This window comes from Pan troglodytes, chromosome 21, assembly GCF_028858775.2.
Source record: "Pan troglodytes isolate AG18354 chromosome 21, NHGRI_mPanTro3-v2.0_pri, whole genome shotgun sequence".
Lineage (NCBI taxonomy): Eukaryota > Metazoa > Chordata > Mammalia > Primates > Hominidae > Pan > Pan troglodytes.
This window is the reverse complement of record NC_072419.2, coordinates 46933066-46945947: the sequence shown is the minus strand read 5'-3', so window position 1 is coordinate 46945947 and position 12882 is coordinate 46933066. Positions and strand designations below refer to the sequence as shown.

Here is a 12882-nt window from a genome sequence, read left to right as displayed (position 1 = left end):
AATTTTTATGGAATCGCCCATAGTTTAATGAAAGCTGTTTCTGGGGTAATGTTGAAGCTCTAGACCTGCACATAGATATGCATATGTTCTTAGAGCAGGTGCATGAATAAACATGCATGTGTATACACTCATGCTTACAAATATGGAGGCAGGCCTGCATACACATTGGAGCACAGAATCCACGTGTGCTCATTTGCTAGATACAAACTCTCATATTCATGTGCCCACATACATGCACACAAACATATACACATACATTATACATGTATGCATATGTATGTATCCATGCCTATATGCATGCATGTCCAAATATTCATGCACATGCATTTACAGTGTGGATACAATGTTCACAATTATGTGCACATAAGTGTATGTATTTATACTCACATTGAGATACAATTGATTACACATGCTCTCCCAAAATGCATAGGAGTCCATGTACATCCTCACACGCACATGCATACATGCATGTATAACTGAACACGGGTGTTCACATTCATTCACAGACAAGCACCATGTAACAAGTGAAATGTGGTACTGGTAGGGTTAATGGAGGCCCCAGACTCCCATAAATATTTATATGAAGCACTCAAGCTCTCAAAGTGGGAGACAAAACCTCTTCCCACAAGGCCTTGTAAATCATGCAGCTGCTGCGTGTTACCTGTCAGATCCAGGGCTGTGCAGTCCGGCATTTGCTCCATGAGGGCGGCCACATACGTGCTGGAGCACACGGCACTCTCCTTGCCTAGCCAGGCATCCCAGCAAATGTGCCAAGGTCGGTCCCCACTCCTCGGATTCGCGAGCAGCAGAAGGAAGCATTTCAATGCTGCCGCTGCTGCTGCTGCTGCAAGCACAGGACTGAAGGAATGAAGAGGCATTATGTGAATATCTGAGACTTGGCTTCTCTGGTAAAGACAGATGCTATGCTGTTGTTATCCTGGAGGGACAGCATGTGGGGGCCTTGGTGAGAAGGTGGGTGCAAAAATGATTAAGGGTCCTGAGCTGAATCCAAGTTTGGCGCAGTAGGGACTCCAGCCTCTGGAGATGCTCTCACCCAGCAAAATTTTGGGTCCCAGGAGCCTACTGAATCACAGTTCTCCACGGTGCTATAACCTTTTGTTTAGTGAATACCCTGCTTCTAGTCCTGCCACCTAAAACCATTCATTGGATTGTTTAACAAATTATTTGTCTTTCATACGTCAGGCACTGTGCTAGGTGCTGGCAATATAACAATGAACCAAATCAGAAACAACGGAGTTTACAATGTATTAGGAGAGAGAGACATCAGTAAGATATTGTACTAATGAGCATAAAATTTCTTCCTCCTTCTCCTCCTCCTCCTTCAGTGGAGTCTCACTCTGTCATCCAGGCTGGAGTGCAGTGACCATAGTTCACTGTAGCCTCAAGCTCCTGAACTCAAGTGATCCTCCCACTTCAGCCTCCTGAGTAGCTGGGACTTCAGGTACAAGCCATCAAGCACTGCCAATTAGTGTACGATTTCACAAAGAGATAACTGATACGAAGGAAAGCCACCTGGCTCTCTGAGAGCATGCATAGGACAGTGGAGCTGATGTACAGGAAGAGTGGTCAGAAAAGCCTTCCTGGAGGAAGTGATGTTTGAGCTGTTAAAGTCGAATAAAAGTTAACCAAGCCAAAAAAGGAGCCAAAACACTCAAGGTCAGTGTCATCTGATAGAACTTTCTGTGATGAGAGAAATTTTCTTATCTGTGCTACCCAATAAGTTAGCCACTAGCCACAAGTGGCTATTAAACCCTTGAAACATGGCTCATGCAGCTGAGAATCTGAATTTTAAATTTCATTTAGTTTTAATTACATTTAAAATAAGTGATCAGAATCAGAATCTGTCTCCTCTGATTTTCTCTCCCTCTACTTTCTTGCCTTGCTCACTCTGTTCCAGCCACACTGGCCACCTTACTATTTCTGGAAGAGGCTGGTTATGGCCCTTGCTTAGGGAATTTGCTGAAGCTCTTCCCTCTGCCTGAACCACTCTTCCCCCAGATAAACCTGTAGTGAACTTACTCACCTCCTTCAAGTTCTTGCTGAAATCTCACCTCCTTCATGAGGCTTATTTTGACTACTCCATTAAATTTGGGAACCTACCCCCTTCCCCCTCCCTGGGCACTGCTGACCTGCCTTATTTTTCTTTAATATTTCTTTTCTTGTTTTTTTCTTTATTTCTTTTCTTATAGCACTAATCACTTTAGAATTTATCAGATTATTATTCACTTCTTGCTTATTTCCTGCTTTTGCCTGCCAGCATATAAGCTCTGTGAGATCAGTGTCTGGTGACTGTTTTGTTTACTGATGTTCCTAAGAACGATAAATGGTGCCTGGCACTTAGTAGGACCATAACAACCCAATAATTGGTTGAATGATCATGTGTTGTGTAAAATGTGCTTAAAAAGGAAAGGGGTAATATCTGTGAAAGCATGGGTTTGAGGTCCTGGCTCGCCCTATCAATCAATCATTAATCTATCTGTCAATCATATCTATCAATCATCCATCTGCCAATCATTATCTACCTATTATCTGTCATTCATATCTATCATCTATTAATCATCTCTCTGTCAATCATATCTATCAATCATCTGTCGATCATTATCTACCTATATCTGTCATTCATATCTATGATCTGTCATTCATATCTATCTATCTATCTGTTATAATCTATCTATCTATCTCTGTGTTTTTTGGTACTCTAAAAAATATGTACTGCTAAAAATTTTTTTAAAGCTTATTTGTATGTCAACCTCCAAAATCTTGTATACCATCAGTGGTGCACTTGGGGACACACTGTGGCATCTGTGGAGAGAAAGAAGAAGTTGACACCTGATATGAGAGGTAGGTGGGGGAGCGCTGGGGTGGGACTGCAGGGGAGGGGGAAAGGGAAAGGGAGGGGGCAAAGTAGAGCTCAATCTTGTTTTCTCCTAGATCCTGGTGGGTTTTTGGGGGAAAAAGGTGAGGGAAGGAGCAATCAGAGAAGGGGTTTGGGATTCCGAAGGCAAAGAGCTAACCAACATCCCACCTGCTTTCCAACTGCCCCTCCTACTTCTCCTACTCCTAGCTCTAACCTCATGCAAAATAAAAAATCCCTCCCCCAAAAAAACCAAAAAACTCCAAGGCAAACCATTCCTCCTCCCTATGGCTTTCTGAGCTGAGAAGAAAGCCTCTTAAATACTTTTGTCCCCTTGACAAGTTATTTTTAAAAGGAAATAATGTCTGTAAATCCAACATTTACGGCGATATTTTTTGAAAAGAAAACACTCCACAAATCAGCAGCTCTCTTGTTTTAAGCAGTTGCTAGGGTTTGGAGAGTGGCTGCTTGGTAAACACACTTTGTAAACACCCAGAAAAGATTGTATTCAGTGTCCTCAAGTCAAAATCAGCCTTCCCAAACTCCTACTTTCTGTTTCATTGACACAGGAAGAGGCTCTCTAAAAGCAGAACCCAGATGAAGGGTGGCTGTCAGGCTTCCAGGAGGACATTTCTCTGGGTAATCAGGGCTGGGAGCCCAAACGTATCTGGGAGCAGCCATGTCCCCCTACTCCCCTTGTATTCCTCTAAAGATCTTTGACTATTTACCTCGCACTGGAAGGGATCAGGTATAAATGTCACTAGGTCCATTTCACAGCTAGGTAAATACAGTCAGGGGAATCTGTCTCCAAGCAGAGCTGGGAGAGATTGTGTCTCCAGGTGCCTGCTAATACCACCAGCCCAAATAACCTCCTTGAATCCTTGTTTCAGTTTTTGAGAAACAAGCTGATTTCTTGGGGACAAATCTGTTTTTGTATCCCCTCTCAGAAGCAACTTCCTGTCTGTTTCCACCACCACATCTTAGTTTGGAGTATCCCCCCCACTTCCTTCTTGGTCAATTCCCAGAGTCTTAGAACTCACCTCCAGTCCCCACCCTATTCCTCTAAGACTACCAGGGTCCTCTTTCAAACATGGATCATGTCACTGCCTTGTTTGCAAAATCAACAAGTCATTGGTCTTTGCCCCAGAAAAGAGCAATGCTTCAAAATTCAGTTCTGTTAATTGCCTGAGAGTCAGATTCCCCGACTCCATTTACCTAGCTGTGAAATGGACCTAGTGACATTTATATCTGATCCCTTCCAGTGCGAGGTAAAGAGCCAAAGGTCTTTAGAGGAATACAAGGGGATAAGGGGGACGTGGCTGCTCCCAGATATGTTTGGTTTCCCAGCCCTGATTGCCCAGGAAAAATGTCCTCCTGGAAGCCTGACAGCCACCCTTCATCTGGGTTCTGCTTTTAGAGAGCCTCTTCCTGTGTCAATGAAACAAAAACAGAACTATAGCTTTGGCAGTCCAAGATGCTGACGTCAGACTCTCAGGTGATTTGGGGAAGATTGAAGGGCAGAAGCTGAGTGCAAGAGTTTGCCCTGGCCCTCACATAATCTTCTGAAGGGGATCCATAGTTGTCTGACTGTTAGCTTGTCCAGCCTCTGTCTTCTTCAAGGTCAACAGAGAGTGACCTTGGGTTTTATATTTTTTGTATAATAGGAAAGTTACATATCATTTAGATTGTAGATACCATATGTCTCAAAGATCTTTCTTTTTCTCAAGGTCTCTGAAAAGGATGTGTTCTTTTGGGAACTCACCTTCCTTTCTCTGTTGACATGAGGAAAGAGAGTATAAAAAAGAGAGAATGCTAAAATGGGTCAAAAACTCCAGCTCTCAAAAAAGTGGAAGCATTAGGCTGAGCCCTATGAAATTGTTGATATATAATAGGTTTATTCTGCATATGATAGACCTGTGAGCCCAAATGTTTTGAGGCATATTATCCAAGGGGTTGTTTTTGGGTAGAAGAGGAATTGGTGATCACAAGGACCTAGAAATGGATCATTAAGAACACACCATATCATACTCATTCTATTTTCATTTTGATAGATAGATCAGGGTCTGTGAACACAAAGATCCTTATTTGACAGACACTTGCCATATGCCTGGCACTATTAAACGTTTTACCACTAACTCACATAACCTTCATAATAACCCAGTGAGTTAGGGGGATATTATTATCCCTATTTTCTGAATGAGGAAATGGAATCACAGAAAGGTTAAGCAACTTGCCCAAGGATGCACAGCTAGTAAATGCCAGTGCTAGAATTCAAACCCGGGAAGTCTGAATCTGGGGGCTATGTTGTTAATATTTCTCCTTTTCTGAGGCCAGGGTTTGGATGATGGCTGAAGTTGGTGAATTTGTAACAGGCTGGAAAATGCTTCTGGGATTTTATTCAGTAGAGATTTAACTTTGAGAGGAGTGTCCCCCTCAGCCAGCTGTGCTTCCACTTCTTAAGCCATCTGTGCTTTGTTAGGGATATTGCCTTTAAATTAATTTTCTTGGCCTGGCATTGTGGCTCATACCTGTAATCCCAGCACTTTGGGAGGCTGAGGCAGGTGGATCACCTGAGGCCAGGAGTTTGAGACCAGCCTGGTCAACATGACAAAATCCTGTCTTTACTAAAAATACAAAAATTAGCCCAGTGTGGTGGCTCATGCATGTAATCCCAGGTACTTAGGAGGCTGAGAGGCAGGAGAATCACTTGAATGCAGGAGGCAAAGGTTATAGCTAGCCAAGATCGCGCCACTATACTCCAGCCTGGGTGACAGAGTGAGACTCTGTCTCAAAAAAAATATTAATTTTCTTTGGAAATACTGGCATCTGGTCCTCCTCAGAAACCACTGATGGCTCCCTATGGTAACCAGGACACATTTCCAATCCTTTAGCTTGGCCTTCAGGGCTCTGCAGCTTCAGCCCTTGCCCCTCCATTCTTTACTCTTCATCCTGTGCTCTGGCCAAACCAGTCTCCAGAAGCTGCCTGGAATTCAATGGCCTCCACACGTTTGTCTGAGCTGATTCCCCATGAAGCTCTCTGTCACTTGTAATCCTTCCCTCTTTAGGGAAGGATGCACCTTCTCCTGCATTGCTCCTAAAGGACGACATTTTCTTTCCTCTTAAATGCTCACTGGAGCCAGAATGGGGGTCTGGAAGAAATTCAGGTTGCAGAACCAGGTGAGGTAGGTATGGTAGATGTAGTTTTAAACCCAACTTCTCCTCTTCTGGTTGTGGAGACTGGAGCTGGTCACTTCATCTCTCTGAGCCTCCTTCGTTGCCTCTTGGTAAGGTGGGGAACATCTTGCTCATTTCTGATTTCAGGAGGGACCTTTGGAGACAGAACTTGTCCATGATGTTTTGTGTGTGGTGGCTGCTGTGATTGTCATGGGCATGGCTGGGCTTATCAGTGGTGTCTCCCCAGGAGGTGTAAGGGGGCTGGATCTGAGTGTATCAAGTGTCTATGGCCAGGACTTACAGGAAGAGGCATGAGCTTAGGAAATACTCCTAGAAGCAACCTGGAAGGAAGAAAGCCCAGACTCTGCATGGCAGCTGGGGAGATCGTCAAGCAGGTACAACCAGTTTTATCCTCTGGCCAAGATCTCTGGTTCAATTCACACTGAAATTAACTGGCAGGGAAGGAAGACCTTGGAAGGTGGTGTGCAAACCCCAGCAGGAGCTCCTGGGAAGTGGGATTTACAGCTGTGAATGTACATTGAAAGGAATCTGGAGTTTCAGTCCTGAGCGCAAATATTCTTACCCCCACACCCCCACAGTTTTTGTCCAGATGCTCAGAGCCCTGGCTGGGGAACGAAGATTTGCATAGTTGCAGCACAGACTTGCTTCCCACCTTGGGAACTACTTTATGGAGTCCTGAGACCAAAGGCCTGGATCCCTAACTTATTGATGACACAGCCAGCTTTTGGTGTCCATGTTGCTGTGAGTCTGTGTGGGTTAAGTTCGTCCCGGTATGCATGTGTGTGTGTGCACATGGGCTCATGGAAGAGTGTGTGTGCACATGCATATATAGCCACAGAAAAGCACTGTGCCTCAGTGGTTAAGATGGGGAGACTGAAGTCATCGTGCCTGGGTTTGACCATCACCTCTGCACTTACTGGCCCTGTGACCTCACACGTGTTATGTTACCTCTCATGGTTTCAAATTTTACATCCTGTGAATGGAACTATACTATTGCCAAGTGTTAAAGCTCTTGTGAAAATTAAAAGAGATAATGCAAATAAAGTGCTTAGCACAGTTTCTGATGCATAGTAAATGCTCAATAAATAGTGATTGCCATTTTCATTGTGTTGTAAATATAACATAGGCATTGTGAAGAAAAGCGCAGGCTCTGAAACTTGAGTGTTACCTCTAATACACTATTTGTGTGATCTCGGACAAATTACTTAACCATCCATGTCTCAGTCTCTTCCATAAAATGGGGATAATACTTGTGCCTACTCCATAGGATTATTATGTCATAAAGTGCTTAGAACAGTGTCTGGTGGATACATGGGCCTCTGCTATTATTGCCATCATGATCGCCATCATTGCCACCACCCACCTTCTTCTTCTTTTTCTTCTTCTTCACTGCTGTAATCATGACCTTGCCAGCCATGATTGGTGCCCACTTACTCCTCTAGAGGACAATCTACTGGTGAGGAGATCTCTAAGGCGCTTGGTCCATGCTTAGATCTTAGAGAAGGGCCCAGTGAAGTTCCCAAGTGTCATCTAGGATAGCATGTAGCCTTGAGTTCAAGTCCTGCCCTGCTGCTTTAGGCCCTCTTTGCACAAAGTGCAGTCAGCTACAGCTGTCCTTCTCAAGGCACTCTGAATGGTGAGCAAGGAGCCGGCTCCTGACCCACACTCTGCCTTCTGGTAATGACACTTGGCTCCATCCCCTGCCAGGAGAGCTCAGCTGGCCCAGCAGCCTGGGCCCTCAGCGCTCACTGCTCACTGTTGTCCACTCTTGGCTCCTTGTAAAGGATCTTCATCCAGCACTTAGGAGAGCAGAGGCTAACCTTCCTTGGACCCAGGCAGGAGGTTCTTACTGGGGGTGGGGTGATCCTCACTTTGGCATATTAGCAAGACCCTGGCTTCTGTAGATTGACAGTCCTGGCCTGAAATTCTGGCTTCAACCCCTGAATGGCCTGGGGAGGCCGGGTCATCTCTCTAAGCCTCACTTTCTGCATATGTAACATGGATAGAATCATGGTAATCTGGTAAAGTGGTAAATGAGAAATGAGGGGTGAATGGGAAAATGCCCATAAAGCATAAACACAGTGCCTGGCACAGAGGGGGTGCTCATCAGCAAATACAGCCCGCTCTCTACCTTCCCCTCCTAACATCCTTCCCATCCTAGGGGAGTTCCATGGGACAGGAGATGGTGAGAAGCTTGAAGGGGACAAAGGGGCTAAGACATGCTCCCCTAAAAGCAGGGACAAGTGTGGGTTCCTCTGAGGGTGAGATTGAGGATGGGCCAGGCCTGAGCCCAAGGTCTGTTGAGGCCTATCCCTCTCTCCAGGGTGTGTGCTCACCATGCCCTTCCTGGTGTCCCTGGGATCCAAGAAGGTCATGGACAGGTATATGGGCTACTGCCCAAGAGTTTGAGAGTGAAGTGTATATGTAAGTTACTGAGAACACGCTCAGCTTCAGGCACAAATCCACTCATTCACTCATCAAATGCTCGGCGCCTGCTCCATGCTCAGCCCTTCTGCACTCCTGACTTTGCTGATTCTCGCGCAACCCAACCATAACTCCATGTGACTGTGAGTGGGGGCTTCCAGAGCCTGGGAGGTTTGCCAAGTCCTCCTGCTAAGTGGCTGAGCTAGGATTTGAACTGAGATCTGTCTCACCACAAGGCATGTGGTGCTGGCTCCAGAGTCTCTGTCTTCCTGGAGGCTGGCATCTTGTGAGGGATGTTTGAGCCTTATGGAAACTCAGGGTGCAGGGTCAGGAAGGTGGATAAAGGACATGGAGTGGGAGCCAAGAGGAGGATAAGAGCTGGTGGGGAGGATGGAGCAGGCTTAGGAGAGGAGGCAGCCTTTGTGTTTGTCATCAACTTAGACAGATGGAGCTGGGGGACAGGGCTCTCAGTGGAGGAATTAGCCTGGGTGAAAGCTCACAGGTGGCAATGGAGGGAGTTTCCAGAACAGCAAGTAGGCCCCATGTGGCTGGGGAGTGAGGTGCCGGATAACTGGAACTGGGAAGCAGAGGCTGCACACAGGTCCTAAGGGACCTTGAGAGCCAGGGTAAGGAGCCTGGGTATCACCCTGCAGGGATGGAATGCTGCTGCCATATTTCTGCTGTGTGACCCAGCCCATGGCCACAGTTGTTTGGAGCAAGTTGGGCCAAAAGCCTCATCTTTCCTTGGAAATTGGTGTTTGGATTCTGGGTACTGGTCAGAATGTGGTGGGAGCTTGAATGGGAAAGGGTGAGAACAGGAAACCAGGAAGCCTCACCCAGGCCTTGTGCATAAGGAGCCACAGAAAGGCTCTCTGCAGAGAAGGAGAGGCAAAGCAGACATGTAGAGAATGCAGAAGAGGTTGGAGATGGCTTAATGAAACTGTATAATAGAGTGAGCCAAAGCACATTAAAAATTAGTTTAAAAAGACCCCCCAAACAGAAAACAAAAACAAAAGGCAGAAAATAAAAGCAAGGTAGGTAAGTCCAGATTGAACTAGAAGTGACATGATGACGTAAAAGCTGTGTTGAGATGGGCCAAGAGTTGATGCTGGGCCTCCTAGTGGCCAATGGGAAGAGGGAAAAAAGATCAACTGTGAGACCCATGGTGTTTCTCAAGGAAAAGCAAACCCACTGCTCAGGAGAGATGTAAGTATTGCTGGTTCTGGGCTGGAAAGAAATTTCTCTGGTGGCTTGTCAAATACCTGGGCAGATTTTTGTTCAGAGGGGACATGGGTAGAAGCAGCAGAATTTACTCTGGGAATCAGAAGACTAGATTCTGGTTCCAACATCATACATGAACTTGGGAGGTTGCTTAGCCTGTCTGAGACTTAGTTTCCTCTACTGTAACATAGAGGCACATGCTTTAGAGGGCCATGAAGGTGATCTGACAGATGCGATGAAGTAGCAGGGACACAGCAGCTAGTCAGTAAGGCTAGCCTGCTTTATTCCCTCCCTCCAAAAGCTGCCTGTCTTTAATTAAACTTTTTATTTCTCTTTTGCCCTCTCCTGCCCTGGGCCAGCTCCTCCTAAGATCTACTCACTGCCTCTGGGACCAGGACACAGCCAGGCGGCTGCTGGCATGGTGCCTCCTCAAATCAGCAGGGCCCACAGCTCCCTCCTGGGCCTGTGTCCACAGCTGACTGCTCTGCAGAGCCAGGCTCTGCCAGCCTGCAATCTCCTAGAGCCTCCTCTGTGCCCAGCCCTGGGCGGGGCTGAGAACTGTGCCCCCAACCCAGTCCAGCCCCCATCACGTGCTCCGTTAGCACCCTGTACACCTCTTTCCTGCACAAATCCCAGGAATAGATAAATAATTATCTGCTAGAACACACGTTTCACAGGACAGGGATGTATGGGGTGCCTGGTCAGCACTTGCAGCAGAGTGGGTGCTGTATGTTGCTGGAATGAATGAATGGATGAATGGAATGAATTGAGTAAAATTTTGTCATGGCTGGTCCTGTGGGGTCAGGAGATCGCTGTTTCCATTTTATAGTTAAGAAACTTCATTTCCACCGCTTTACCCATTTCTACCTGCCTTTCGGGCTACTGCCAAAATGTTATTCCCTTAGGAAGGCAAGGACTAAAGCTTTAGATTGGGTCAGCTACTCCCCACCTCCACCATGGTTAAACCCCCATGTTTCCAAGATTTGCTCTGATTCCCTTGTAGATATATTCATCTGCTGGGCACTGTTAATTTGGATTTATGACCTCTTAACTCCTAACACCACCACTTACATAATGTGCAGGGCCCAGTGCAAAATGGAAATAAAATAAAATTTTTGTTTAAAAAGTATGAAGACATTCAAGATGGCCAAAGCAGAACATTAAACCAGGCATTGCCCTTTCTAACTGCAGAGTCCTGTGTGACTATGCAGGTCGCATGCCGGTGAAGCTGGTCCTGTCTCTGTGGCAGCATGGACATTGTAGGTCTGGTTTACTGCCGTCTCCTCCGGGCCCAAGCCTCATGCAGTGCCTACTTCTCATGCACATCTCATTTAAACATCAAATGAATCAATGACAGAAGATGTAAAAATAGAAGTTAAATAACCTTAGTTTTAGCTTTCCCATCTGCAAAAGGGGATTATCTTTCTTCCCTCATAGGTAGGCAGTGATGACTCTGAGCCTTGGGGCCACCAGATCATGTTACACATGTACTGATTCATCTGGGACCACATGTCTGGGTGGCTAGAGGACAGAAGTCAGCTCTGCGTGGGGCAGAGTGAGGCTGACCTGATAAGATCAGTGGACTCTGCTCTCTCCAGGTGGCCAGCAGGCCTCCTATGACATACTCCTATCTGGCTGGAGCCCAGGGAGCCGGGATGGGCTGTGGGCTTCCTCTTCTTCATAAACCCTATTCAGTGAGCACCTACCATGTATCAGGTCCTGCAATAGGCACTTTGCATGCATTATCTTTTATCTGACTTCATTTTGCAGAGGGGCAAGTCAAGGGTCAGAAAGTAACAATGCCATGTCCAGGGTCAGGGGCAGTCAGCTGTGGAAGCCGGATCTGCCACGGCCTAGACCAGGGCTTGCTGAGAACAAATAATGTGCACTGAAAGGGGGATTTGTGCATAGAGCTCTGTGTGTGTTGCTTGTGCCTGTGTGCAGGACTCCAGAAAACATCCCGTGTTTTGGCTTTAGATGCTGCTGACTTTCTCTGGGGTCCAAGCAGCGACTCTCCAGGCAGACCTGCTATGTGCCTGGGGCTGGAGGGATCACAGATTTCCCACCAGCCTTGACTCGAGTCAGTATCAGGAATACCCAGTGGTACTGAAACTGTAAGACAAACATTGCTGATTTTCCTGGTGTAACGTTTTTACACAGACTTTTGTCATATATTTCCTTTTTTGTCTTTGTTTTTTTCTGATTAAAGGAGTAATAGTTTGTTAAGCTTAAACTTGCACTAAGACTTTTGGGATACTTGTATAAGCTTGTTTTAAAAAACTAAGAAAATGTACAATGTAAACAGAAAAAAAAAGACTCAGAGTCCTGAAACTCTTTTCTCCCACTACAAAGCCATCATGAACTTGTATATGCACACACATACTATTACATATATACCACACACATGCACATATACACCCCCCCACATGCACACACACCACAGAAACAGACACCATGTATACAATCCACATATACCACACACTCTCACATACATCATCCCTTCACACACACATATATGTGTACACACACCATGTGCACACACACTACACACACCACACACATGCACACATACACCCCTCCACATGCACACACACACCACAGAAACAGACACCATGTATACAATCCACATACACCACACAGTCTCACATACACCATCCCCCTAACACACATTTTTGTACACACACACCATGTGCACACACACACTATTACACACACCATGCACATGCAAGTGTACCACATACACACGCTACACACACACACAATGACACACCATACACACGCACACACACACCACACACACGCCACTTGCACATACACATCATACACACATACCACATACATAAGCCACACACATACCACACATATACACACATATATGCACACATATACACCACAGATGCATACATACTGGACATGCACACACACACCCCACATGCACACACACACCATACACACACAAACACGCAGCACCTGCATACCCACACATACCACATTTTTTTCACTCTCTTTTCAAAGACTATAGAGGTCAAAAGCTGACTGCCTGCTTTGAAAACTGGGATTTGAATGTTTTTACACGGAGCTTACACTGTGCAGTTTGACACAGGCCACACTTCTCCCTGGAGCCTCACATCTGTCCACTTTCTACCTTGTGCCTTGAAAACATTTGC

General features: G+C 45.9%; 1 long non-coding RNA gene across 1 annotated transcript; it reads left to right on the top strand.

Moving 5' to 3' along the window:
- The first annotated feature begins 381 nt into the window (after positions 1–381).
- LOC104003582 (uncharacterized) lies at positions 382–11945 on the top strand. Its single transcript, XR_010154025.1, has 4 exons — positions 382–1677; positions 2796–2862; positions 6197–9700; positions 10075–11945. It is a non-coding gene; the product is annotated as an uncharacterized LOC104003582 (long non-coding RNA).
- The last annotated feature ends 937 nt before the right edge of the window (positions 11946–12882 follow it).